Here is a 27,912-nt window from a genome sequence, read left to right as displayed (position 1 = left end):
TCCACAATCGTCTACAAAGCAAATTTTCAACTTTTTGGTATGAGGATATAAAGGACAAATATTTAAAAGTACAGAAACGTATGAAATTCACCAATAAATTAATTCACTATGAAAATAGAGTCTGTGGAATGTAAGTGAAAATTTAATTTCGATGAATATTTTAATTCCTTGAAAAATTCTATCAATTTTCAATGAAATTTGGAAATCTTTCGCCAAGTGAAAACTTATTTTTCCCGCGAAAATGTACGTAAAATGTATTTTTCTTAAGAAAAGAGTGACAATTTTTCTAGGAGACACCCCACTGTGCCACTAACACCACCGCCAATGTGAATGTCGCGCATCGATAAGATGTTTTCATTTCATTCTTATATAGTTTGGTCGAACGAGGAATAAAAAAAGGGTTCCTTAAAAATAGTTTCCTCGCATCTGACATTGTATAGTAGATCATCATCTTGAGTGTTGGCTCCAATCTTCTTCTTGTTTTTCAAGCTCTTAAGTGGCACATCTTCTACTGCTTGCTGTTGCTGGCTTCAAAGTACCAAGGATGAATACGAATCCACCTCCTTCTATAATACGAGCTAGCATATCTTAAAAAATGGGCAAATGCAGAGTTGAGATGAAGAAAAGAATACAAAAAAAAAAAAAAAAAACTGAACACAATACAAAGTGCTCTGTTTAATCAGATACAAATGTATCTTTCTTTATATATTTTTTTCTGTTATTTTAGTTCTAATTTTTTTTTTTTTTTTATTATTTTTCTTCAACCAAGTCCGTCCAAGTGTCCCAAATGGATTCCTATTTTTGTTCGTTGTTTTTGGTTTTTTATTCGTCTTTGTCGCTTTTTTTGGGAACACTGTATACACTACTTGGAGCTGGGTGATTAATGTTTTCATGGTTCTGGATATGGGTATATGGAGTTTGAGTTAAAGTCTGGTCTGGTTTTTTGTATTCATTTTCATATCAACACTCGTGAAATTCATGTGCGGTACCCACACATTTCAATTAACTGGCGCATTAGACATTTGGAATGGGATATATATTTTTGTATAGCTAGCCACCACTCCTTGAGTCAGTTTTTTTTTTTTTTGGTTAATTAATATTTAATAGTTTTTTTTTTTTTTTTTTTTTTTGTTTTTTGTTGGTTAATAAATAGGGAATACAATTATTGCCCTATGGAGCTGATAAGAGTATAATTGAATGAAATAAAAGTGGAGAAAAATTATGATATCCCACAGGGTAGAGTAGGCTCTACTTACACGCCCTTTGGAGTTTTGATAAAGTGGGAATATGAGAAAATATATAGGCTTGGAGGAGGTTTTCTTTTTCGGTGTAATGTGGTTATTGATAAAGAGTTTGGAAGTTATTGTTTTTAAGCGTTAGGTCTGGTCACGTACATAGTTTGAATACAAATAAAATATGCATAAGAAAGAGGTTCAAACTTTTCATTCCACAGGTGACGCACACTGGTAAAAAAGGACTTTTTAGGTGGACATTACTCATAAACTGCATTAAAATTGTAAATTATCTTCTTCAAGTGCTGAGGATAAGTTTACTAGCTTTAGATGACTATTTTCTGCAGATTATCAGCTAGTTTCTACATTTCGGTTTTACTGGAAACAAAATTGAAACAGGTGTTTGAAAATTATCTTATTGATTTTATTTATTTTTGAAGTTATAACCAAAAAAAAAATTGTTGCTTTCAGTAAACTCATTTACTTAGCATCTGCTTCGATTTCAGCCGAAGTGATTTCGAATAGTTTTTGGAAAAAATTAACAAAATTAATCGAAAAATCAATTTCAATCGGATTTCAGTTTAGACTTAATTTTAATTGATTTCTGACACTATTAGGTCTGTTTAATGAAAAAAATCTGGGACAGAACAGATCAGAGCAGCACAAGTTTGTAAATATTGTCAGAACAAGAAAGAACAGAAAAGTTCAACTTCGTATTTGACAGTTTTCAATATCAATTTCAAAATTTTTAATTCAAAATCATTTCTTGAAATGATTTTTCTTAAAATAAATGATTTACTATCACTTTTAACATTCCCGTAATTTTCTCTTTTTGTTATTAATCAAAAACTCTAAAAAATTCAATTTTTAAAATCGTATTTTCAATTATTTTTTTCGCCGTCAAACAAACAGCTGACAATTGACACTTTTCACTCACTTGCTCTACCCCAAAATTAGGAGCAGAAAAACTTGAACTTTTCTGTGCTGGAAAAATTCATGAAACATAAAATGACAGATTTTGGAACAAGTTGGGGCGAGTTTTTTTTCATGAAACACAAAAACTTGTACTTTTTGGATCTTTTCTGTTTTTTCTGTGCGGATCAGATTCATTAAACAGACCTATTGTGTTATATAGTTTTTTCAATGTCAAAGTCAAGTCAAAATCGTTGTTTTTGAACACATTTTGAATGCTTGAAAAGAATAGTGATTTGAGAAAAATTAAGTTATATACACTGAGGGAAGAAAAGAACTTAAAATCAACGAAAACCACGTTGATTCAACTATTTTTCGGAATGATTTTGCGTTTAAGGCGAATATTTTAAAATCAAAGTAGTACATCGCTAGTTTAAAGTGGTTTTCTGTTATAAGACATCCTTTAATCAAAGTTGTTTCAACTTTGAAAAAAGCTTCTATTTAAATAAAAAAAAAGAAAAAATTGGCAGCCACTGGGATCACTGGGCGAATGCTTTACCAACGTGATATCTCACTGTTGGAAATAAGGGTGATAAAATGCAACTAAAGCTAAAGTCCGACAAAAATTTAAAAAAAATAACGTTGTTTCAATTCTAATTTAAAGATATTTCATATTAGTTTTTTCAACATTTAAACAACGCTGACCATACCTATTAAATTTTATGTTGCGTTTTTTCCTTCAGTGTACCAAATTCAAATTGGGCTCATGGGCCGTTACTTGTTTCACTAAAATTTAGATCACACTCATGGGGAAACATAGCATAAAGCGAATCCGAATTTTTTTTTATTAATTCTTTGGGCTCAAATGGCTTATAATCCATTTCTTACCTAATTTTCTTTATAAGTGCATTAAAGGAATGCAGTAAAAGTTCTTATTATAAAAAGCTTTTAAAATAATCTGTTCACTCACATTAGTTGTGGACATCAGAATCCTTTTCTTGAGCGATTTGTTCCCCAGATTTCAATTAAATCATTCCGTAAAAATGAAATTTTCACAGAAAATCTCCAATATAGTACGCTTATGGTTGTGTATGGCCACAAATATTACCGGTGTGTAATCTCTATGAATTACTCGTCCGGACAACGAAAACCGGAAGATGGGCACAGGTGGGCAAAAAAAGTTGCAGAACTTCAAAAAATTGTTTAGACTCTTAATTCTATCAAATGGGTCTCCACTGTTTATTAGGCATTGTTTACAAAACAATCTTTGTGTTGCATATACACATATAGTGCTGACAACTCTTGACAATTTTCAAAAAAAATTAACTCGGTTGAAAACAAACAGAGCTAAAACACGTTATCTTAAAAAATTATGCATAATGTAATAAGTCCTGGAATCATATGTTGCTCTGAAACGACTGCTCTGTTTAACTAGAGAAATTGCCTCAAATGAAACAAATTGGGTGGTTTCATAGTTGTCAATCATTCCTTATAACTGTGTAAAGTCCAGTTTGTCTTTTAATTGGCTTCAAATTTCAACCAAATGTCCACCTAGATGGAGCATTTTTACCACTGTGTGACGTACTGTAACATTAGTTGTAATGAGTTTTCAACTTTATTTCAATCCCGTTAAATGATTATTTCACTTTATATTTAAATAAATCAAATATTTTATATTGTGTCCCCAGTAAGGAAAAAAATCTAAGCTACTCTGCGTTACCATTTTAAAAAATAATATTAAAAATAACTATGTAATATTACTCATTTATTCTGACTTATTGTTACTCTTTAAATTGCCATTTGACAGGGATACAAAAAAAATAGCTTCAAAATCACTTAAAGAGGTGTGAGGGTTTATTGCGTTACCAATGAGTTACCGCACTTTTGATATAAGTAGATATACATATAGATAACATTTGTATTATTGTTACTTTTATACAGATTTTTTTTTCAATTAAGTTCATATTAACAGTATAATTAGATATTTACAACTGCGTTACTACTCCACTGCGTTACTATAAAGAGAACTTATAACTTAATCGAAGTCAGCTTAATGTGGATTACCTCCGTATAACTATAAATATCAATTATTTATTATAATTTGAACAATAACTTCACATGTTTATATCAAGTTACCTAACCTCATCAAAATATGAAGGACATTTAAACTGTCAAAAATGGTTTCCATGAATAAATAATATGTCCTTTGTTACTATTTCCAAATTTTTCTTCTTGATTTTTAGTCGAAATTTTGTTAATAAGATTTGACGATAAACTATAAACATAAATATAAGGAGAGGATTTTTTTAAATTCAAAATCAATGTGCAATATTACAAAAGTTGGAGTACTTCGATTATCCATGCGTTACTACGTATTTCAAGTTTTGTCTAATAATAATATTTGGACTTCTGTTAAAAATGTTTTAACTTCCTACGTCCCAATCTATCACAATAAGTTGAAGCTTCTACATAAAAATAGTATAAAAGTTTAAGTTTTTAACAAAATTATTGGTAACGCAGTGATATAAACTATTAGAAATATTTAATTGAAATTAATGTTTCTATGATGTGGCGAGGTTAAGGTAGACTGGCGTTGTTAATAAAGCTTAAAATTAAAGAGAGGTTTTTGTATAAGATTTGATAAGCAAAACTAATATTTTAAGTTAAGTAACGCAGCTTTTCTATCGATTTGTGTAGATATAAACTATCATAAATTTGAAATTATCATTCAAAACATCGCTGAAAATGTTATTATTTATATTTAAGATTAAACTAAAATTATTCTATATCAACTAGTATTAACAATTTTTAGGTAGTAACGTTTCTTAACTCGTTACTGAGGTGATTATATGCATCTTAGTAACGCATACTCATACGATTTGCTACAACTCAGTTTTGAAACTTTTATTTCTCGAGATATTATTTCGTTTAGGAGTTTCCCTGACTTGTCTGTTTAAAAATAATCTCAAGCCTCAATATCTTTTCCTAATGCTTAAGGCTAGGCGTACACATGCGATTTTGATCGCGCGATTATTCAGTCGCAAATTAGATGACAAGAATTTCAATGACTGTAGACACAATTTTGAAATTTTTAATCGCTAGAAGCATGTGTGTTCGCAGTCATTGAAATCCTTGTGATCAATTTTTGCGACTGAATAATCGCGCGACTAAAATCGCATGTGTGCGCGATTGTCAAAGCTTCATATTTTCAGGCGTTTTAGCTCGTATTCACACTCTATGAATTTGTTTAAAAAAAAAAAATTTTAAGGCTGATAACAATTTAAGTTAATTAAATCACTAATTAAAACATCTTGACTTCAAAGTCTCTTCCAAAAAAATAAAAAAACTATTAAAAATTTTCAAATTTTTTAAAATTTTAGAATCGTCAAATTTTTCTATTATCTTCAAACTAAAATTTTTCACTTATCAAACTATTTCCCTGAACTTGAATGAACTCTCTCTGGAAATGCAGTATGTCGTCCCCATTTAACATGGTCATTTATTGTGTTTTACACATTGTGACAGCGATTGATTCCATTTGTGGCACAAGGCACACTCTGTGCCCCATTACGGCACTTAGATTAGCTTAAAAATATCATTTAAAGACCATGTTTTGTTAGGTTTTCAATTATAATCTTCAAATAGAAAGAAAGACCCAAATAATGAAAAATCAATTCTTCCTCTACACACGCCCCTCCATGTCATCCCATCAAAACAAACACAACATGAAACATCTGCATGTTGTTTGTGGGGAACCATCGAACAAAAACAAAAATACAGAAAATTAAAAGGAATTTTCACCAGCAAGTGAAGAGACCCCATAACCGCTATTCATATAGATTTTTTTTTTCATTTGAAACAAGAACCCGGAGCCGATAACCTCATATCATAATTTTTATTTAAGTGCCATTAAGCAATTATGATGATGCTCTATTCCCCCCTTTCACTCCTTGCGACTTGTAAAAATACCTCATAGTGTGTTTGTTTGTATCTTGTATCTCTGTGGCATGTTGATTCCATGTGAAATAACCAAATAATTTTTCAAACAAAAATAACGGCCTCTCGCCAGCATAGTCAGATTGAATTTCTCATTTTCCATTTCGAATTTAATATTTTCCTCCAATCTCTCCAACGATGATGATCCGATGCGGCAATCATCGAACGATTGGCCAGAACAAACTTCAATTTCGATTCGAAATCCAAAAAAAAAAAAAAAAAAAAAAAAAAAAAAAAAAACAAAAAACAAGAAGAAAATTTATATTGAGTGACTTTTCGATAAAAATGATTAAATGACAGCTTTTTTTCGGAGAAGGAGAGAAGGGGGTAAATTGTGTACTAGCACGATGGGGGTAATCACACATCCTTTAGTCTCGTTTTCGTCTCTCACGATGGCGATGTTGATGATGGAAAGAAGGCACAATTAATATTTGACAGTCGTATAAACAAAGAACAATCAATTATGAGTGATTGACTGTATCTGTGTCTTATTTTTATGTGGGAGGCTATAAAAGGGGGACAGATATATCTTTATTTATTATTCAGTTAAATATGTAATAACAAAAATAAAACAACAACAATTAGCTTCAAGTAAATGACTCGTAAATGGGAAGAAAAATATTCGATATGAAATATGCGAGCAGACATATTTTATCAACCGGAAGAAGCTGTCGCAGGAGTTCTTAAAATATCGAGTTACAATTTGAAGACATTTTGCGTTTTTTTCTTCTCTTCTCAGATCATTATTCTTCTTCATATAGAAACAGAGAAGAACACAAATATCATTTATCGGGAATTGGGAAAGATGTTAATTTATATATTTTTGATTGAAAATGTTTTTTTTTTTTTGTTTGATCTAAGCGAAGAAGATCTGGATGATGTCAGTTTGGTTCTTGTAATAGTTAGAAGGGATTGGAGAGATGGGGTTTTTGAAGTAATCAAAGATGAATTCTAACATTTAACATGTGTGTTTTTGATCTATTCTTGACAGAATTAAGTGAGAGCTCTAAAAAACCCAGCTGAACTAATAGGAGATTGATGAAAAGTCAATCAAATAAAAATGAAGTGGAGAAATTTTTCGATGAAGTTTGTAATTGGGGCAACTATTTACTTTCAAGTTCATTAAATAACGCAATGAAATAACGGCAATTATGCAAATGTTCTGTTTTTGACGATATTTATGGTGCTTTAGTTGTTTCGAAATCTAGTTGCTAATTATATATTCTGACGTTGGGCGCCATTTTAAATAATAAACTTATTAAAATCGTTCCTTAAGATATTAAAACACTTATTGCAAGCATTATTTGAAATGTTTGAGAATAATCAGTACAAAAATCATTTTGGAGATAGTAGAACTTCACGTTGGGCGCCAGTTCAATTTTTGTACTATTTTTTATTTGTTTCTGTAAACTCACGTTAGACGCCACTTTTTTTATAAATTCAGTTTAAAGTATGTTTAAATACATTTTTTCTTTTAAGATAAGAAGACAAATGTGGGACCAATGCAGTTCTTCAAATACATAATTTGGTTTTCGCATTCGCGAGTGTCAGGTATTGAGCTCATGATTTGAAGTTTTTTACTCAGTCTCACGATCTCATAAGAACCTTAAAAATGTATATTAAATTTAGTTTTTGAAAACTCACGTTGGGCGCCAATTTAACTTCTTTAAAGTCCTTTTTTTCAAAGAAACACATTTAGTAACTACTGTTTTTAATATTAAGTATTTTGGCTAGGTGATGCATTCTCAGAAAAAAAAACACAATAAACTTTAAGTAAAAGGGGTAACAGATAACCCAAATCATTCCAAAATATGCCTCATGCATAAAATATTTAAAAAATCTTCCAACTTCACTCATCAAGTGACACTTTAATTGATATCAAGGTGCGAATAACATCGTCATAACAAATTCTTTCCGTCAAAACGGTATCTTTATATGACAGCTTAGCAAATAATATGAGTAACATCTTACCCATTTATTAATTCAAAGTGTGTCCACAATGACCTCCTAAAAATTAAAAAAAAATTAACATTATTCCCAGACCGATGGACCCGTAAATCATACTTAAAACCTTTAAATTCCTTGAACCTTCATTAAGAAAAATAAAAAAAAAAAAACTGAAACTTAGCTAATAGCCTCAGCCTTCTTTGGACATGTTCCTTTTAATCGAAACAAACCTCAAAACCTAAAGTTAAGATACGAAAGAAAAAAAAAACAAAAAGATAAAATTATTCTCACATTTTAATCGCGCATGACAAATTAGGTCGTCTTCTCTAAAAACGGCCAAAAATAACCAAGATGTAGGTATGGAAAGGTATCACAGGTATGAGGTACCTACATGAACATTTACAACAACGAATTTATTAACCTTCATCAGCAGTTTAAGTAGCCGCAACACGTTCAAGAGATAAGATAAAACTTCACCCAACCATTACAAATCGTATACAATACACAAAAAAATAAAAAAAAAAAAAAAAAAAAAAAAAATTGGTAAAAGTCCAGAGATAAAACAAAAGGACTACCTGCTTTTGTGTTTTTGTAAATTCCCACAAAACTACACAAACATCCAGAGGCCAACCGTATGCTATGCCTTGCACCATCACTCATCACAAAATATTCCAGAGATGAAACAAAAATAAAAAAAATTTTTTTTTCCAAGGTAAAAAAAAAAAAAAAAAAAAAAAAAAAAATAGAAATACAAATTTTTTGATTAATAATCCGAATTAACTCCGAGGGCAGACTTTCGTTATTTCATCCGAAAATCGGATCAACTTGTTATAAACACTCGCTCGCTTCTCATGTGTGTGCTTTGGGCCTCTATTATACATATGGAGCCTGGGACTGACAAGGGATCTTACTTCAATTAATTTCTGTCATCCAAAATTCATATCCACACACAAATTTGTGGTAGTTTTATTAGCCCTGAGAAGTCTTATAGAAGCATCGAAACTAATTTAAGAACAGAGACCTTACACACTTCTCGAGATCGTTCTGTTTCGGTGTGTCTTGTCTTAAGACGGCTTTGGCGGAAGAGGATGAATGTGACAACAATATTGCAGGAGGCACAAGGCACCACCGACGACGCACTATGAAGACTACGACAATTTTAGAGGACACCCTTTTTTTCGTTACAAAAAAAAAAAAAAAAAAAAAAAATGAGCTTGAAATCCGATTAAGAAATGCCCATGTATCTTAAGTATCTTAGTATCTTTCATTGTTGTCGTCTCTTCCTCCCTTCTTGGATGAATTCGAACATTATTTTTCGATGTCGCATGACCCCTTCCGGCCGCACCGTCCGTCACTCTTAGCTGTCTTACAGGGCAAAGCAGGGTAGAGTTGGGGGTGAGGCGACAAAGAACAAGTAAAATCCATTTTATAACGTTGTTCGACTAACTCTACGAACAACGAACACACAACAAGTGAAAATGTATCTGTATCTGTAGATTTATGTATCTTTTTGGTGGAACACGTGAACACTATGGCCAATTAATGCTGTCGATTGCAATGTCTGTTGGATGTCTGTCTGTCTGACTGTTTGTTTTTTTATACGCTGTGTTGTGTGCTATATGTGTTGTGTGTGCTGCGTGTCTGTAGTGCGTCTAGCTGGAAAACAAGCGCTTAACATGTCGCGCAATCGAACTTGAAGGTCCCTAGAGAGAGGGATAGAGTACTACAAGCGTGACGATGTTTTATGTTTTTTTTTTTTTTTTTTGTATTTTTTTTTTTTTTTTTTGTCAAGACCCATGTTGCCCATGGTCATGAGATGAGCAACATCATTGTGCCACACCTTTTCGAGTGTCCACCTACAACGATAGAGAGTCCTGGGTGCATCATCATCATCGTCAAGTTGGATCGGAATACCCAGGCTCAGGCATGTTTGTGCCGCACCACAATGAATTAATGCATTTTTTTTTTTTTTCAAAAAAAAAAATTTTTTTTTTAAAAAGACTTCTTTCACTATCCTCAGCCTTTAACTCTGGACTTGCTTTTAGAGCCTGTGTGAAAAAGATACAAAAGAATGGGTGTAGCAATGGATGTTGTTGGTTGTTTGGTTACTGCTTAGCCTGTTGTATTGTTTGTTAATTTGAAAATTATTCGCGTAAGTTTTTTTTTTTTTTTTTTATTATTTTTTGCATAGTCCGTCCATCCGTCCGCCCACAGAGAAGAATATTTATTTTATAAGTAAAAAATCTACAAGACTGAGTCTCTCTATCTTTCCATTGTGAATGAAACTGAGGGCGTATTCGATGGATGCTAGACGTGACAGCAAGTCAATGATCGCTTAAAGCTTCTTAGAAATTCACAAACAATCCACTCTCTTTCGGATTAAAGCCAAAAACGATAAAAAGAGTTAAAGAAAAGATCAAGAGATTGAATAGCATCGTAGTAGTTAGTTTTTTTGTTTGTTTGTTTTTTTTGAAGACTTGAGGCTTTTGAATAGATAAAGGTGGGATCTTTTAATGGGTGGCTATTGAATATTTGTTTGTATAAAACTAAATAATATGAACTGATAAATGGACAGCCAGAAGCTACTGCGTGTTGTTTTAGCATTTTGGTTAAGAGATCAAGTGGATATATGGATTTTGGCAGAGATTCCAGTGATCATAAAATTTAATTTCTTGTTAATATTCACTGCTTTTACTCATATTTCGTTTTAGTTTTTTTTCTTTGCTCTGACTTCTTTTTAAAAACTATATTCTCACGTTGGCCATCAAATTTAGTAAAATGGACTGGAATTCCCTTCATTTTTAACCTTATTCAGAAGTAGGGGGACAAAATACACTCTTTAAGATAACATAACCTCACGTTGGGCGCCAGTTTATTTTCTGACAATACTATTACAGACGAATTCTTCAAAATTATTAAATAATTTTAGTTTCTGAATAAGTTCGGATACTAAGTACACTTTGCCTGTTTTACTTCTTTAACGTTGGGCGCCACTTATTTTTATTTAATAATTCCGTGGACATTAGGCCAAGGGTTTCTAGTTTTAACTGGGTCTCATGATTTTGAGGTTTTGAGTTAAGGCTTTCTATTCTCTAACTGGATACTCACAAATTCATCAAAATCAACAAATCATAGAGGGTTCCATTTGATTTAATAATGTATTTGGTCTTTTCGTTGGGCGCCAGTTAACTTTATGCACAATTCAATTGTTTTTCGGAAAATGTGATTGTTGTTACTTGAATTGAGAATTCAGGAGTAAGGAGGTCTGAGTTGTCCCCAATACCCATAATAAAATGCCTGATATATAGCGAATACCCTTTTTGGGTTTTTTAATACCCGTGTTTGGATTTTTGGGATTTGGGTGAAAAAAAACCCAATTGTATAATGTGTTATAATCAATAATTCTTAACTGCAAAATGAGTACCCCTCAGACAATCTTTTGACATTTTCCATAGATTTGGGGTTTTTGGTTTTGGTACAATTAATATGCGATAAAATTCCCCTTGCTTTACCCTTTTTGGATTTTTCAGGTCAGAATTAAATTAATATCACCCAACTGTGTCCCCATCACCCAAAATCTAGCTTAAGACAGTTCAAACGATATACTTCATTTTAAAGGGTATGGATCCGAGCTAATTTTTGGGGCTTTGTTTTAGAGAAATTTGCCGTTAAATTAAAAAACCTGAGATGAAAAAGCCTGTAATCAATTACAAGCCATGAACTTCTCGAGAACTCATTCTCTGCGCTGCCAATTAACTTTTAAACATTTTTTAAAAGTTGCATTTTATTTGGACCTCCCGTCTTCAAAAATCCCAAAATTAATACAAGACAACAATGTGGTCCAATTTTACCCTTCTTAACTTTTTTCTCATTTAAACAAAGCCTTTGCTCCCAGTTCTGTACCTTTTTTTTGTCTAATTAGAAATGCGGAAAAAACATATTGAAATAACATCTAAGGTTAATCTCTTCAAGCCATCAATCTACATATACCTTCATTGATCCCCCAATTGACCCCAAAAAAAATACCATAACCCTATAACTTAGGTTAGGTACCCACATACCTTAACTTACCTTTTTCGATACAATAATAATATTTAACAGATAATTTTCAAAACAACAACAAACAAAAAAAAAAAAAAAGAGCTATCTCATCTCTTGTAACCTTCCACGTTTAAACCACACACATCCCCCATCATTATTTTGGATTGAACAAACAAAATTATGTAAATTCCGTTTTGTTGGTATATAAATATTTCGGTTTGATATCCGAAAAAATCTGAAGTGACGCCTGCTTTGATGCATTATCGATTCGATTCTCAAAAAAAAAAAAAAAAAAAACATGTCTGCTCTCTGGCACATACCTACCATAGAGTACTCCCCTTCTTCAATCTATGATGGATGACTTTCTTTCGAGATGTATCTTTGGAAACATTCTATCCCAAGAACGGAACCAAAGAAAAAAAAAAACCCTACATACATTCAAGGACTGATGTGGAATCCCCAAAAAACCCAGATAGATCCACAAAAAAAGAGAGACAACAAAAGACAAAGACAATCTTGACAGCCATTGCTAAATTATTCAAATTGGATACTCTTCTTTCGGTAGCTGACTATGCGGCGGCGGTAGAGATGGTAGCACATAGTTGAAGAAGAATAAGAAGCCAGCAACACTTACCCTATGAAGTCAAACGGTATGGAGTACCCTCACCACTCCAGATATACGGAACTTGACTCCTCATCTCATCAGAGCAACGTTCCTTTACATCGCCATATCGCATCGCATTCAGTATATCACTCATCATCATCTGTGCGCGGTATCTGTACGATTTGATCCGTTTGTCTCTCATTCTTTTTCTATGGAGCTGAGCTAAGCTGATGTGAGTCTATATTTGATTTTCCATCAACTCTCAAAGTCGAATCGTGACTTCTAGTGGCGCTTTAAAAAAAGTTGAAGGCCCTTTTTTTAATATTTATGTGCCTTTTACACCATCATCACTGTCAGGCAAACCCAAAATCAAGCATCGACAAAAACGGTAACCAAGGTTTTACAAAAAAAAAAAAAAATATGAAAAAAAAAATTAAATGCCTCAGGTGTAATTTATCTTTCATTTGCGCCTCTTTAAAGTGTCAACTTTTTGACGCTTCAAGAAGAGAAAGAACGAGAGATAGAGAGTCGCGTCGCCTATCAATGTCAATGCCAAACCCAAAGCGTTTTTCAAATCTCCTTTTTTGCCCAGATTTTTTTTTTATTAAAAAAAAAAAAAAAAAAAAAAAACAGAAAAAATAAAATAAACTGAAATCTACCCTCTTTGAACATTAAAAATGAGTCAGCAGGAATAAATAATTTAAGCAGCCACACTACCACTGTCACCAATAAAGTTGAACCAAGTTCTCGTTGCTGCTCCAACACTCCAAACATCCATAGCTCACATAACTTAAAAAAAAAAAAGAGAAAAAGCGACACATTCGGTCGCCAAAAATTGCGGTGAAAATGAAATTTCAACATTAAGCTACTGTGGCAGGTCTCTTTAGCCCAACTCCTCTTCTCGTTCCTTGCCTTTGGAACACCTATCTCTCTGTGTATATCTTGAAAATCTAAAATTCTAAATATTTTATTAGATTGTTGTGTGAGACGAGGATAATATACTTTTGGTGTTTTTTTTTTTTTTTTTTTTTTTTGGGGACTCAAAGCAGGTTGGGTTGATTGTGGCGCTTGTGGTTTTTGGTGGATTACCGTGAGATACATTTTTTGGGGGCCGCACTTTAAAATCAAATTATGTATGTGACTTAAGATGCGAGCGGATGAAAGAAGAGGAATCATGCTGGATGCTGATGAGATATTGAGAGCATTTTTTTTTTATTTTTATTTTTGGCTTTGCTTTGCTTTTTGATTAGATAAAGTGACAGATGGAAGAAGATCTCTTTAAACAGTGATGTGGAAAAAAATAAACTTCTAAACCGAATGGTATAAGTTGCTGGAAGGGAATGAAAACTGTTTTCTTATAAGAAACCTCACATTGGGCGCCAGTCATTTTTGTTCTTATTTTATTTGGTTGTTTAGTATTGTTTTCGCCTATTTGAAGGGAAATCATAGTTTTTTGAATCTTCAAGAATAAAATAAGTACTTGAAGAAATAAAACAAGAAACAAAAAAAAAAAAAAAATAGCTCACGTTGGGCGCCAGTTAATTTTTTATTTTTGTTTAATTTAATTTTTAAATATGTGTTGTTTTTTTCTAACTTTAAGACAACTATTCTTATTCGAATCTTTAAATAAAATTTGTCTCACAAAAAAACTCACGTTGGGCGCCAGTTAATTTATAAGTTCTTAAACAACTTTGTAAACTCTTTCATTCTTTAGTTTTATCCCTTTTTTTTAAAGAAAATTTAAGGTTTTTTTGCACATCTCTGTACCACAACAGCCTTTATGTGGTTAAAAAAGTCAAGATGGTGTGACAATCTTAATGTGTTCTGCTTTTTGCTAAAAATGGTTTTCTGTTGATTTTTTTTTGATGTCCTTCAGTGTTTGTTTTTTTTTTTTTATGTTGTCGTTCGTTCGTATTTTGTGTAGATTTATGTTGTGTATTTCGATTTAATCTTTGAAAGAAAAATCGATTTTAATGGAATTTAATTTGCGGTGATGACAGTGCGAATGTTTAATTTGAAAGACTTGTAATTTTTTTTCTTAAAGCGTACATATTCATATTCATGATTCTGAGGTCTAATACGTATTTGTCTACTTATGTTCAAGGTATTGAGAAATATTTTCTTCGTAAATTTATTCATTTTTAAATTTTAAGACTGTTTTTTTTTTAGGTTCAAAAATCTCGCGTTGGGCGCCATTTAAAATTTTCCTGAAGAAACAACATTAAAAATATGGAAAAATGTTAAATTTCGTTCTTTTTTTTTTACGTTTTAGGGATTCTAAAATTACAATTCACCCTATGACAAAATATATTGGAGATAGCAAGACCTCGCGTCGGGCGCCAGCTAACTTCTTTGTCAAACTTTACCTCACGAATACCTACTTCAAATCTAACAAATTTTATTAGTATTAAATTTTTTTAAAGATGAATATCTCTTGTTCTTATTGTGAAAGTTCAACCTTACGTTGGGCGCCATTTTATTTTTAAATGATTTGATTTTCTATAATTTTTCTAGCATTACATTTAAGCTAACATGGTGATATCCTAAAAATAATGAAAAGACTCAGACTATCGTATGTTTAAAAATTAAACCATTAACAAAATCCTCACATTGGGCGCCACTTAAGAAGAAATTGTATTTTAACTTATATTTTCACAGAGTTAAAAAAATAAGTTTCACGTTGGGCGCCATCTATCTTTTCCATCAAATAAAAATCCCTGTTTAAAAATTCTCTTACTTTGTTGTTGGTCAATAAAACCAGGAATAAATAAACCGTTAACACACATCTGCACTGAAAACACTAAAACAACTCACGACTTAATCATGAAAAATCCGGGTCAATTACCCACGAACAAAACTTTCGCATCCAAACACAGTTGGTTGTGGGATGCGCTGCGCAACTCATCTCACTTCACAATAATTCACAACTTAATGTGAGCCCGGATGCATTCGTCGTATATGAGCATATACACCAAAAGCTAAAACTGATAAAAATAGGCCGCCACTTGAATTAGGCATTTCAATCGCATATCTATGTTAAAATCTTCACGAATAAAAATGTTCCGTAAAAAAAAATAATAAAAAAAAAAAAAAAATGACTCCTGGCTCCAGCTGTGCCATAGAGTCATCTTCATGAATATTGGGGACAACTTGGGATAAAACAACAACAACAACAATCAGCACACAACATCACAACATCATCATCATCATCAAACCAAGCTTAGGTATTTAGGCTTTAGAAGTCTAAAAGAGTATATTTACCCCCGTCTGAGATAAATCGTCGAACTTCTATTCGTGGGTTGGAGTTGAATAGAAAAAAAAAAAAAAATAAAAAAAAAAAAAAAACTAGAAAATTATGCAGAATTATTCGCCGCAGCGCACACTCGCGTCAGCTTTAGAATTCATCTTTTGTCACGTCTCTTCTTCTAAGACTTCTCCAACTTAAAATGCATATTTAAGCCATTATCCATAAGATAGACCGCAGTGCGCAGCGGCAAATGTCGGCGACGGCAGTTTTTCTTTCTATTTTTTTTTTTTTTTTTTGTTACTGTCGTTAGGTAGGCAGTAGATAGATATATTGTGGGGAAAATTCCAGGTGCAACATTGCAGTCAAATGGATTTTCCTCGATTCGATTCGAACACAAAAGGAACAACGAACTCAAAAGAACCAGACGACGACGACAACAGCTTTGTGTGCGCGCGGGTTCAATCTTTCTTCTCTATAACGCAAATGTTATAAGTCTCTGACTCCATGCGTCATGATAAAGCCTGACTCCTCCGCAGAAGCACAACACAAACACAACCCACTCAGCATAATTCTCCGCGGCGCATTCAGCAACTTGCATGGAATACTTAATAACTCCAAAAGCAATTTGGTGGTCTTTTTGTCACTGTAACGCTGCCTGGTAACGATGGGTAACGCAAGTACCGTAACCACGCGGTAAGTCACTCTTAAGTACACAGGCTTTTGTATCTTTAAGATACATTTATTTGTGTTCATTTCGTAATTTTTTTCGTACACAAAAAGCATAAACGAAGCGACGCACAACACATCGACCGAGTCATAACGACAATTGTTGTCGTTTTGGTCATTACACGGGAGATTTGATGATTCACAAGAGAGCCACACGATCACGATCGTGACCGGTTTTTTTTTTTTTTTGGTTGTATCTTGTATATGTGTCGTTGATATCTGCGTCTATTGAATGCCAAACCCTAAAAATAATAAAAATGACCAATGTGAGTAAAGATGCAAGCTTACTTGCATACCTAGGCTAGAGTTACAGGCATAATAATCGACTTTATAACTGCGGTTTAGTTTGGACAGTTTTATTGTTGTTGAGCTATAATGTCAACCGATCATAAAATGCACGCAGCAGATACAAAAGTCCCGTCTTAGAGACACTTTTTTTTTTTTTTTTTTTTTTAGTACTCTTTTGTCTTCGAATTCTTATTTACGATGAAAGCGCCAGATATTTACGACCGTACACAAGGAATTTCCGTTTGTTGTGTGCTGATATTAAAAGTTTACAAGAATCAAACTATGAGTCTCTTTGGGTTGCCTATATGACAAGTCGTAAAATTGAAGTTAAATTTCATTTATATGCCGAGGGAATCCATGCATAATCAGGTCTCGAGTCGAGAGTAGATATGTGGCTAAAATTTTTTTAACAATGGATCAATAAAATCATCAGTCTTATAGATATTTTGTCTATAAGCCCCGGTTCGATTCATTCTCTAAGAAGAATGAATCAATGGTGGAGTAGTTTTTATTGAGTTATTTCCTATGTTTTATGGGAATTCGTATCAAGCCCCCGTGTGTCAAGTTTATGTTTTGAGAGATCATAATAATTGGGTTTATTAGAAAGCCATTAAGATCCGATATGAGTGACTATAAAGAGGGGGTTTTTTTTTTTTTTTTTTTTTTTTTTTTTTTTTTTTTTTTTTTTACTTTTGGGTTTGGGCGGAGATTTTTGTGTCAGATGATGTTGATGATGATGATGAGAGTGACAATCGAAGATTTGTTGATTAGGAATTTTGTTCATTTTATTTATTTTTTATTTTTTTTTGTGTTTTGTCTTTTGATGATAAATTTAGGACATGACAATGGATTTTTTTTCTTTTGTTGAAAGGTGTGTTAAATGTGGGTTTTGCCTACTTATTCAAATTCTTTATTTAATTTTTTTTTGTTAAGATGATTGGTTGTATTCTGAAGGCGTAGATGAGTGTCAACATTCGTGAGAACATAGTTAATCTTTTAAATTATCGTTTAGATGGGGATTTGGTGGCTCGAATTGGTGTTTAGTTATACATTGTAAGCAGCGCATAATTTGTGGGTGAGAAGTGTTAGAAATGTCTCACATTCAAGAAAAAAAAAATTCTATCATAAATGTGGATTCTAACTTACTAAGTCCAATTGGGACAAATTGGCGCCCAACGTGAGTCTGAGGTAAGCTAAGACATTCAAAAAGTGGATAGGCTCAATTTTCTTTTCCTTTGCGTTATAGTTTCTTATATACATGCAACTTATTATTTTCTGATAAGTCTTATTTTTAAAATTATGGTTAAGTGGCGCCCAACGTGGGATTTAAAAAATTGTATTATAATGTGTAGATGTAATGATTTTTTTTTACTGTAAATGGCTTAAGAAATCTTTGTAAATTATTGAAGGTTCATCTCATCTTTTGAAACAACATGCTCTCAATTTCAAGGTAAATAATGTGTGTGATTGCAGAGATAAACCCTATTACTTAACGAACTCAAGGTAGCTTTTTTTCTTTTTGAAGATTTTTAAGACTTAAAGTGTCTTCATCCAAGCTCAACATAGTTAATTTCAACAATCTCACTTAATAAATTGTCAAACAAAAAAAAAAAAAAAAAAAAAATACCTCACACACATTTCGCACAAAAAACAACGTAAGAAAAACAATGCAAATTACCAAAATGCGTGTGAAATGTGTACCTTGTGGTAATCCACTATCAATTCATTCTTATACAATACTTATTGCGACATTATCATCCAATAAAACTCCCATTACTAGCCTTAAAAAACATCAACTTTCCCACCTTTTTTGTTAGTTGTTGTATTTCTTCATCCTATTCAATTGTTGTTTACAAATCCCTTTCAACAAAAAAAAAAAAAAAAAAATGTTCAATAAACTTCTTCGTTAATTAGTGAAACGCGTTGATATGCACAACCGTATACAACAAAAACGACAACAAAAAACTACTCACATTCATTCATAAGAAACTCTGCAAAGATTTATGATCAAATTTGTTTAGGCTTTTAATAGAAGATACAAAAAAACTCAAAAAAAAAAAAAAAAACAACAACTTTGATTCAAGAAAACACAATTAACCTAAAGCCTGGAATTGTTATTCTTGCTGGGGGTTTTAAGAATTGAACAGAATGAACAAAACTGAAGAACCCTCATGGTAAAGAAGTCAAGAGTACTCATATTAAAATAATGTAAAATGCATTAGAAATGAAAAATTAAAAAAAAAAAAAAAAATTGAAAGTTGTTGTTTACGTTCTCGATTAGAATCGCCTGCAGGGGCTTTCATGATGTTGATGATGATGATGGGTTTTTATTTTTGTTGTATCTATCTATGGATCTACTATATGTGGAGAAGATACAAATTCCCATTAGGTCGATTTGTATTAACAATTAGTCAATGATGCACTCAAAAAGACCGCATTTTTCAATCTGCTGAATGATTTTTTTTTTTTTATTTTCTCTTTTCTTTTATTGTTTGTGTATGCCTCAAAAAGGTTTTTCATCTGTATCATTAGATATTATTATCGCGCACTTTGTAGCACGTTCGTTTGTCTATTGAATTTGATCTCAAGCAGATGTTGCAATTGTTTTTTCTGTTACTACTTTACCAAGTCTCTTTCACAAAAAAAAAAAAAAAAAAAAAAAAAAAAAATAGAAATCCAAACGAATGACATATGGAAAAGGGGTGGTGGTTTTGAAATTAATAAAAAAATTGATAAACAAAAACCATTCATCTATATCCCTCTGTTCCACAAAAGAAATGAAAAAAAAAAAAAATTATTATAATCTCACAAGGGTATTCTTTCCCGAGTCTTGAAATGATTGCTTTGATTCAGATGAAGCATGACGCACTCGGTGTTTCTGTTTCCTTCCACACACACACAAAAACCAAAAGAGAGCTAAACAAAATGCTCCTGCGGGTTAATTGAAGAATGTTGTGTGCCCTTGTTTTTTTTTTTTTTTTTTTTTTTTTTTTATTCGTATGTCAAAAACGCTGTGTGATGGTTCTCGGCAATGGGATGTTGTTGTTACTGTTTTGTTGGAATTAAGTAGTGGCGTGTTTATGTGTGTCAAGGATAATCAAAACTGAGTTTTTTTTTTTTTATTTCAACTCTCTTTCTCTGTGGGGGATGCATGTAAACGAGTGTATATCAAAAGAACAAAAAAAAAAAATTACTTTTATAAACAAAAGTTCTATATGCATTCATATGCACGAGAAGAGAAAAAGGGTGTAAATATAATTTAAAGAATTATCGCATAAATCTTTGAATCAAGTAGGTACCCCCGTGAAATAGAGTTTTATGGAATTGACACCCGCAGTATCCGGGTTTTAGTCATGGTGATTGGGTTGCAATGAGTGATGAGAATTTTTAACACCACATGATAAGAGAATGTTTTAGAGGAAGGGGTGATTTTTAATTTTTTTTTCTTTTTACTGATTCAAAAACTAATTGGTTTTGTACTTTAACTAATAAATCAGTTTTCACTTCGTTATAAGTGCTATACTAATAGCTTGATTGATTGAGAAAAAAAATAAAGATTACGGAGACATTTCGGGTATTTTTAAATGAAATGAATTTGTTCTCCCTGACAGTCATTTTTCTTTTGGAAATCGAATTATATCAATACATCATGGTTGTCAATTTTCATAGAGGAAAGTTATTGTTCAGATGATTTTCCTCACGTTGGGCGCCCGTTTACTTTTCTATGAATTAATCGAAATCGAGATAAATTTTTAGTTCATATAGTCAGCTTTGAATAAACAAATATAGTCCAGAGAGAATTGCATATTTTGTATAAAAAGACCTCAAGTTGTGCGCCAATTAAGTTTCAGGACCACTAAATAAATGCTTTTTGTTCAAAACTAAGCAGAAAAATCGTTGAGTCGTAGGATTTTTCAATCTTAAAAGAATTCTTAAGAAGACCACAATATGAAATAACTTCACTTAATAGGCCTTAAATTGGGCGCCATCCAATTTTTGTGTTCGAAATCAAGATAAATACTTTACATGTTGGAATTTCCTTCGAGGTTTTAGAAATTAGAAACATTTGACTATTTGAATTCAACTTTGAGATCATAAGCAACTTTGAACAGTAAAATAAAACCCAGAGAGACTGGCACACTTTGTTGAAATAGAGTCTTCACGTTGGGCGCCAATCAGGTCTTAATAAAGTTTTTAGGTTAGTTCTTTACAAACAGCTTCTCGAAATAAGCCTCACGTTGGGCGCCATCTATCTTTTTTTGTGCGAATTGAGTTAATATTTTTAAATTTTCTAGCAGCAAAAACATAATGAAAACAGGCGAATTGACATTTTCAAAGGCGGGAACTAGAATTTATCTAACTCGAGGTCACTAGCTTGAGTTTCACTTTTCCAAGAAACCGTTGAAATACCCCACAATTTGGAACAAAGCCAGTGGATAACAACAAGTGAGTTAAAACGTTCAGTTATTATCTCGAGTTTATGTGATTTCACAGAAAAACTTTGCCTTTATGCAGTGGAAAATAATGAAAGCCTCACGTTGGGCGCCAGTTAATTTGTCATGAAAATTTGCTCGTAAATGCTATTTTGTATAGAGTTAGAAACAATCCAATCAAGCACTAAAGCATCAAAAATTAACAGGAACTTGTAATTTTAGAGACGTTGTCATGGAAATGAGACAAAGTTCTCATGTTGGGCGCCACTTTTCTCTAAAAACACAAGTTCGATTATAGAGAACAATGAGCGGGAACATGTGAATTGAAATACTCAGACAATGTGTTTTATAAAAACTATGTTGTTGCATTATATAATTCACGTTGGGCGCCAGTTAACTTGTTGTGAAAAACTAGTTTTAAAGTGTTATTAAAACGCTTGATAGTATCAAAAATATCAAAAATAATAAAACAAGTCAAACTATCATCTCAAATCAACAAATTTTGAGTGATTAATGTTGTTTGGATGCCACTGGAAAGCTTCATGTTGGGCGCCACTTTTTTCTAAAAAAAATAGTAAAGTAAGGAGATTTTCATATTTTAAAAGAACTAAAGCAATTTCATTGCTGTTAAGATGATTCCATCAAAAAAAATCTCACGTTGGGCGCCAGTTAGCTTATTATGAGATATTGCTGGTAAGACTACGATTTTGAAGCAACTTTGTAGTTTTATTCTGCAGGAACACGTTCTTGAAGAAATCTACTTTGCAGGTGGCTTTCCCATCACCAAAGGATCATGAGATTTCTTCTATTCTTAATCTTTATCCTAAGCTCAACAAGAGTATACAAAATTTTTCCCATAAAAATTCTTTATCCTATCATGCTACCTTTTCAATTCAACTCACTCACCTTGAATATGCATCCTATCCCGATGTGAAAACACCAAATAACCTTCAACCAATAATATAATCGAATTGAATTCATCATTCCTTATTACAAAATTATTCCCCCTCTCTCTGCCCCTCCCCTCGCCAAAATCCAACTTCAATCAGTGAAAATCAATTTTTCACTCTGATTACCATTGCTCCCTGTCTGTCCCATTGCTACTTGAACGATTTTTCTTCGATGAGTGAATTCAATAAATATAAATCTGCAACCAAAGGCACCGCCACCGACCGCGGCGATATAGCCGCTCTGCCGCCAAAAGGGTATTATACCTGATGGGCATTTCTTCTTCTTCTTTTTGGTCTTGGGCGATGAGATCACTACTTCTTGATCAATTGAAAAATCGAATTGCAAATAATTTTATTTCCCTACCGAAAGAGATGCAACAACCGGCCAAACCACCGACCGTGTTGGTCGTCGTCGTAATTGCGCGAAAAATTGAGATACATCTGTAAAGTGAAGTTTCGCGAGCTTGAAAATGCATCCATGGGATGTGTGTAGTTTTGTAAGTTTACCCAACATAATGATGTTGAATGGCGTCTGCGGTCTTTGCACGCTGGCTGGCTGATCGAAAATACGTATGATTGCCCTTCTGCACACATCATGTCGCCCCGACACGCGATCCACAAGTACAAAACGCCATATTGCAGACTCTGGCATACCACATAACCGATGGCCTATGACTAAGATAAATTCTGGGCAAAAAAAATCTCATACGGAACCAAAAGACGAGCAAACAGCTTCTGAGAAATTTACAAAATTTTAATTACTCCATCATGGAAACGTCCCAACGTAACGCTCTCTCGGTGAATGTGGTGCAAGATCACAAGATGATCATCATCATCGCTGTGGAATGGGTTTTTAATAAGTTTTCCAAAAAGATCACTAAAATTCACTTAAAACCAAGACCAACAAAAGAACCGGAGAACGAAATCGAATATCGCGAAGATCATTTTCGCGATCTTCTTAGTGCTTTACGATCGAAATGAGTTATGACCTGAGACCACGCAAGCTCGTAAAAGGATCATTAATATTCTTTGGTTCGATCGTTGGAGGTTTTGGAGAATTTGAGCGCGGGTAGAATCATCATCGGGATCTCATATCCTTCTGCGAGGTCTTCCCGTACCTTGGGCTTTTAATGACTTTTGGGGTATAACCTTTATGCGAGCATCTCAGGTATGTTCGTTGTTCCCTTTTTGATGTGCGGTTAACAACAATATTCTTCCTCCTGCTGTTCTGTTGTTTTGGGTGAATTTTTTAGGGAACACCGCCATCATATCAACAAACACCGGACGGGCACGGATAGACAGCTGAATGTTAATCCAGAATTGTTCACATTTTTTTTTTTTTTTAGTTTTTTGGTGAGTTTGTTCTTCTTCAGAGAGCTGTCATGTATATTGGGTGAATTTATGAAATTTTCTGATGGAATTCACGTAAATCACTTTTTTTCCGTCGGTCGTCTTTCCCCATAAAGTCTGATGCCAGCCAAAAAATACAAAGAGAGTGTGGGCTGGGCTTTATAGTGGAGAAGAAGTCAGACACTCTGTTTTTTTTTTTTTTTTTTTTTTTTTCTGCAACATGTGTTAGCGCGAGTTGCATGCAAGTTTAGGGTGTTTTTTCTCATCATAACATGCGAAGTGTATCGAGATAATTAAATTGGCAATTTTGAAAAAAAAAAGTTTCTTTTGATATATTATGACATTAACATGAGGCGGGATATTAAAATAATAAAAAAGGGAACAATTTGTGTTTTTTTTTTTTTTTTTGATGAGTTTTTTATTTTGTGAAGCCTGGATTTGGCTTGATTATTTCTCTGTTTGGTTTGGTGATTAGTCTTTGGGGAATTAAAAATGGAAATATAAATGGGAAATGGAAATTGTTTTATGTAAACCATAAGTGAGGATTTTTTTTTATATTTTTAATTTTGTTTTGATGGAGAATTATTTTTTTTTTTTTTTTTGTTAATTTACAAGTTCTTACTCAATAATATTTTGTTGAGAGTAACATTTGAATAGCATCAATTTGAAAACATACCTGAAAAGAAAGAAAAATTTGAGGTTAGATTTAATTTGAATTTTAGCAATAATTGTAAAATGTTATATTCATCATTGTGCCTTCGTCAGTCTTGCAAAGCTAGCAAGAGGTCATTAGGAAAAAGGGCAAAATTTCGACAGACTCTTAGATCTTTTTTACTTTTTGAAATCTTCAATCTCATGAAGCGTTCCGGTAAAAAATACGTTTTAGTTTTCGCTGAGTTTTTGAGTTAAAGAAAAGCAAACTTCTTTGCGTGCAGAAAATAAGGTAAGAGTCTTATAACTTGTGTTTGACCCAGAAGGCCACTTTGGCGTTTAAAAATTCAAAACTACTTTTCGTATTTAGCCTACAGAAATGTTTCCAGTTTCGCTGAGTTCCGGTCTTAAAACCGCATACTTCCATGGTTAAGAATTTTAAGAAAGATCTAAAAGTATTAAATGATCATTAGCCCTGTTTTACACTTTGATCAAACAAGCCATTCAAACACAGGCTAAGTATTGAATTTCGCTGAGTTTAAGACTTAGAAAAAGGATACTTCTTGGGATACGCAAGATATGGAAATAGTCTCAAAAGTTATATTAGACAATGATGCTCTCTTTTGTCACCTCAAAATTGTAAATCATGAGCAGCACACAAGTTACGCAAACATTGTTTCAATTTCGCTGAGTCTTGAATGCCTGGAAGATTCATTGAAATTTTAAACAGATACGTACATCTGACTTTAAGCTTTTGTTCTCCACCTAGATCTTTTGCAACAAAAATAACTACTTGCGTGCAAGCACATTATAATTTTCGCTGAGTTTTTTATGTCATAAAACAGAGACTAGTGGTCAGATAGATCAAATTACAATCTTTAAAGTTATTTTTGGTCCTTAGTTTTTTCCCAAACTTTGATAGACAGATATTTTTTGTTTTAATTATTTCGCTGAGTTTTCAGTATTGCAGTCAAGACATTTTTGCTTGACTCTTTTTTTATTTTTTTTTTCGCTCAGTTTTGGATTTTAGAAAAGTATACTTTTTGCCAACTGCATTGTCAGTTCGTAATTTTTAAATCTGAGTTTGGTCATGAATTTTCTTTCCATTATCTTGATCTTTCGAATTTTAAGTATAGTTCAGGCTACATACATGTTTCAAGTTTCACTGAGTTGTTGAGCTTGATCTTAATAAAAACGTTGACTTATTGCATTACAATCAGTTTAATGTAATGTTTTACATTTCGATGAGCCTTTGGCCGTATAAATGCATGCTATTCTAATCTATGAGCCTGACCGTAAATTTTTCATCCACATACTCTTTTGAATTAAAAGTAGAAAAAAAAAAATTTCTCTAAGTTTTTTCTCTTAAGAAAAGTGTGCTTTTAAGGTGTAGAGCATATAATTCTATAGTCACTAGAGTTTGCTTTAATTTTAATACTCCATGGTACGTGTTGCAGCAGTTCATACTTTTTTGTTTGTTTTTATAATTCACACCCACTTGAAAGCTAAACAAAAATAGAATGCTATAAGCTTGAGAGAAATTGGAGAGTTTTTAGAATAAGAAAGATACTTTAAGAAAACTTTAAAATACTGCTGGAATAAATGAGACCGTTTTCTGTATTCTCTTATAGTTCACACCCACTTGATAGCTATATGCGAGTTGTACAGATTAAGCTTCAGAAAAATAGCAATGCATTCAAATCAGCGAGCGGAGAATCAGCTAAATCCGTAAAACTTAGAGGAACAGAAGAGAGTGCTTATTCGGTGGTTTATTTTTATAATTCACACCCACTCAAGGGAAAGGCGTTTTAGTAAAATCAGAAAAGCGTCTATTACTTTGCATTTTCAAACTTTCACTGCAATATGGAAATAATGTTCAGTCAAACCTATTAGGTAAATATTTTACAATTTATTCGGTACCCAATCGTAATTGTCTTCCCTAAAAATACCAAACTTCCTCATTTTCGCTCATCAAAACAGAAACTTCTCAAGACTTAAATAACTATAAGTCTATAGGTTTTACCACTAAAACCAGCATTAGCAAAAATAATTTCTGTCAAATTTTCATTTTCAAATAATTTTGGCAAAATAAACTTTTAATTGCTCGTCAATGCTAAACACCTCTGCTAACCAAAAACTTAATGACCTCATTGAGGCTGTGATGCTTCTCTCTTCCTATAATACAATAGAGGGAACTTATTTCAAACCCATTTAATCCTATTTAATTAATTAATTTCAATCGTTGACGTTTGAAGGACAGAGAAGGCGGTGGTAACGTACAGGAATCCAGCCAGCGGCCAACATTGGTATAGAATTGCGCGTGCAGCGAGAATCAAAGCCCACCAAATCAAACCACACAAACCGACTCAGCCATCACTCTCGGAGTCATCTCCCCCCTCACACTTAAAACACTTAAAATAGCTTTGCTTATTATATTTCGAATTGGAGGTATTTCAATATTGAAGAAGGGGGAAGGGGGCATATAATTTTGTAAACCCACCATAGCCGCCACCACCACTCGATATTTTGGTGGCACTCTTGGTGAAAAGTTCAATCATCCTCCAGGCATCTTTAAATCAACTCCAACTCCTCCGCAACATTCAATTTCGAAAATCAAACTTATTTGAGGGACTCTTGATGGCTGAGGTTGAACTTTACACCCACCCTTAACCCTCTCCTCTTCCGTTTTATATTATTATTTATTTGCGGTTCATTAATACTCAACGATTTCAAAATCGCGAAATCAGTGATAGACCAGCAAAATGGCGGTGGAAGCAGCGTTGGCGTTTGTTGGTTGAATTCTGATGCTAAATCATAAATAAACAAACCTACAAAAGGGTTCCTTCATTCATTCCGGTTAATGTCTGTAAATATGTCTGTGTGTTGAAAAGTTAGAAATTCCCTTCGTGCACTCAATATTTTTGGGGCCAGTGTATTATTTTTAGCGTTCATTGCTTTTTTATTGCACTTTTGCTCGCTAAATGAAGGAGTGCCATCTCTATCTTCTCTCTTTCAAAGACCACCAGCCGACCTTCTGCTTACTTCATTTAAATGTCCAAGGGAAGAAAAGGCTTTGGGAGTCACAAGATTCGGAGGGGTCTTGAGGGGTCCCTTAAAATCCGAGTTTATTAAAATCCAACCCCAAAGAGTTTAGGAGTCAGGCGAACTTTTGTGTCATTTCTCTGCCTTTGTCAGTGGCTGGAAATGGCAGGGGCAATGGTGGCAGCGATGCGATGGTATGCATACACGCTGCAGTATCATCATCATCAGGCAGCAGCAACGCTCGGCTTAGCACAGAGCAGGCAGAGAGTTCGAGTTGGCAAACACATTCAGTCGGTTACTTTTGGCAAACTTCATGTCCATTTTAAATTGCCATAAATTCATGTGTCTGTCTGTCCGTTTTAAAAACCCTCTTCCCCCTCCCCCTCACAGGGATATAGAACGAAAACAGAAATCAAGGGAACACAGGCAAGCAACGGGGGCATTTGATGTCTACTCGGGCTGTTTACACTCACACCAAATGTCTATCTCTCTC

General features: G+C 33.1%; 1 protein-coding gene across 6 annotated transcripts in view; it reads right to left on the bottom strand.

Annotated features, from left to right (window-relative positions):
• Positions 1-27,912, bottom strand: part of LOC129917979 (teneurin-m) — a 666,088-nt gene that overhangs the window by 174,973 nt on the left and 463,203 nt on the right. The gene's annotated exons all lie outside the window — the stretch shown is intronic.

Source organism: Episyrphus balteatus, chromosome 4 (genome assembly GCF_945859705.1).
Source record: "Episyrphus balteatus chromosome 4, idEpiBalt1.1, whole genome shotgun sequence".
Lineage (NCBI taxonomy): Eukaryota > Metazoa > Arthropoda > Insecta > Diptera > Syrphidae > Episyrphus > Episyrphus balteatus.
Note: the sequence above shows the minus strand (reverse complement) of the source record. Positions and strands in the feature narration are given on the sequence as shown.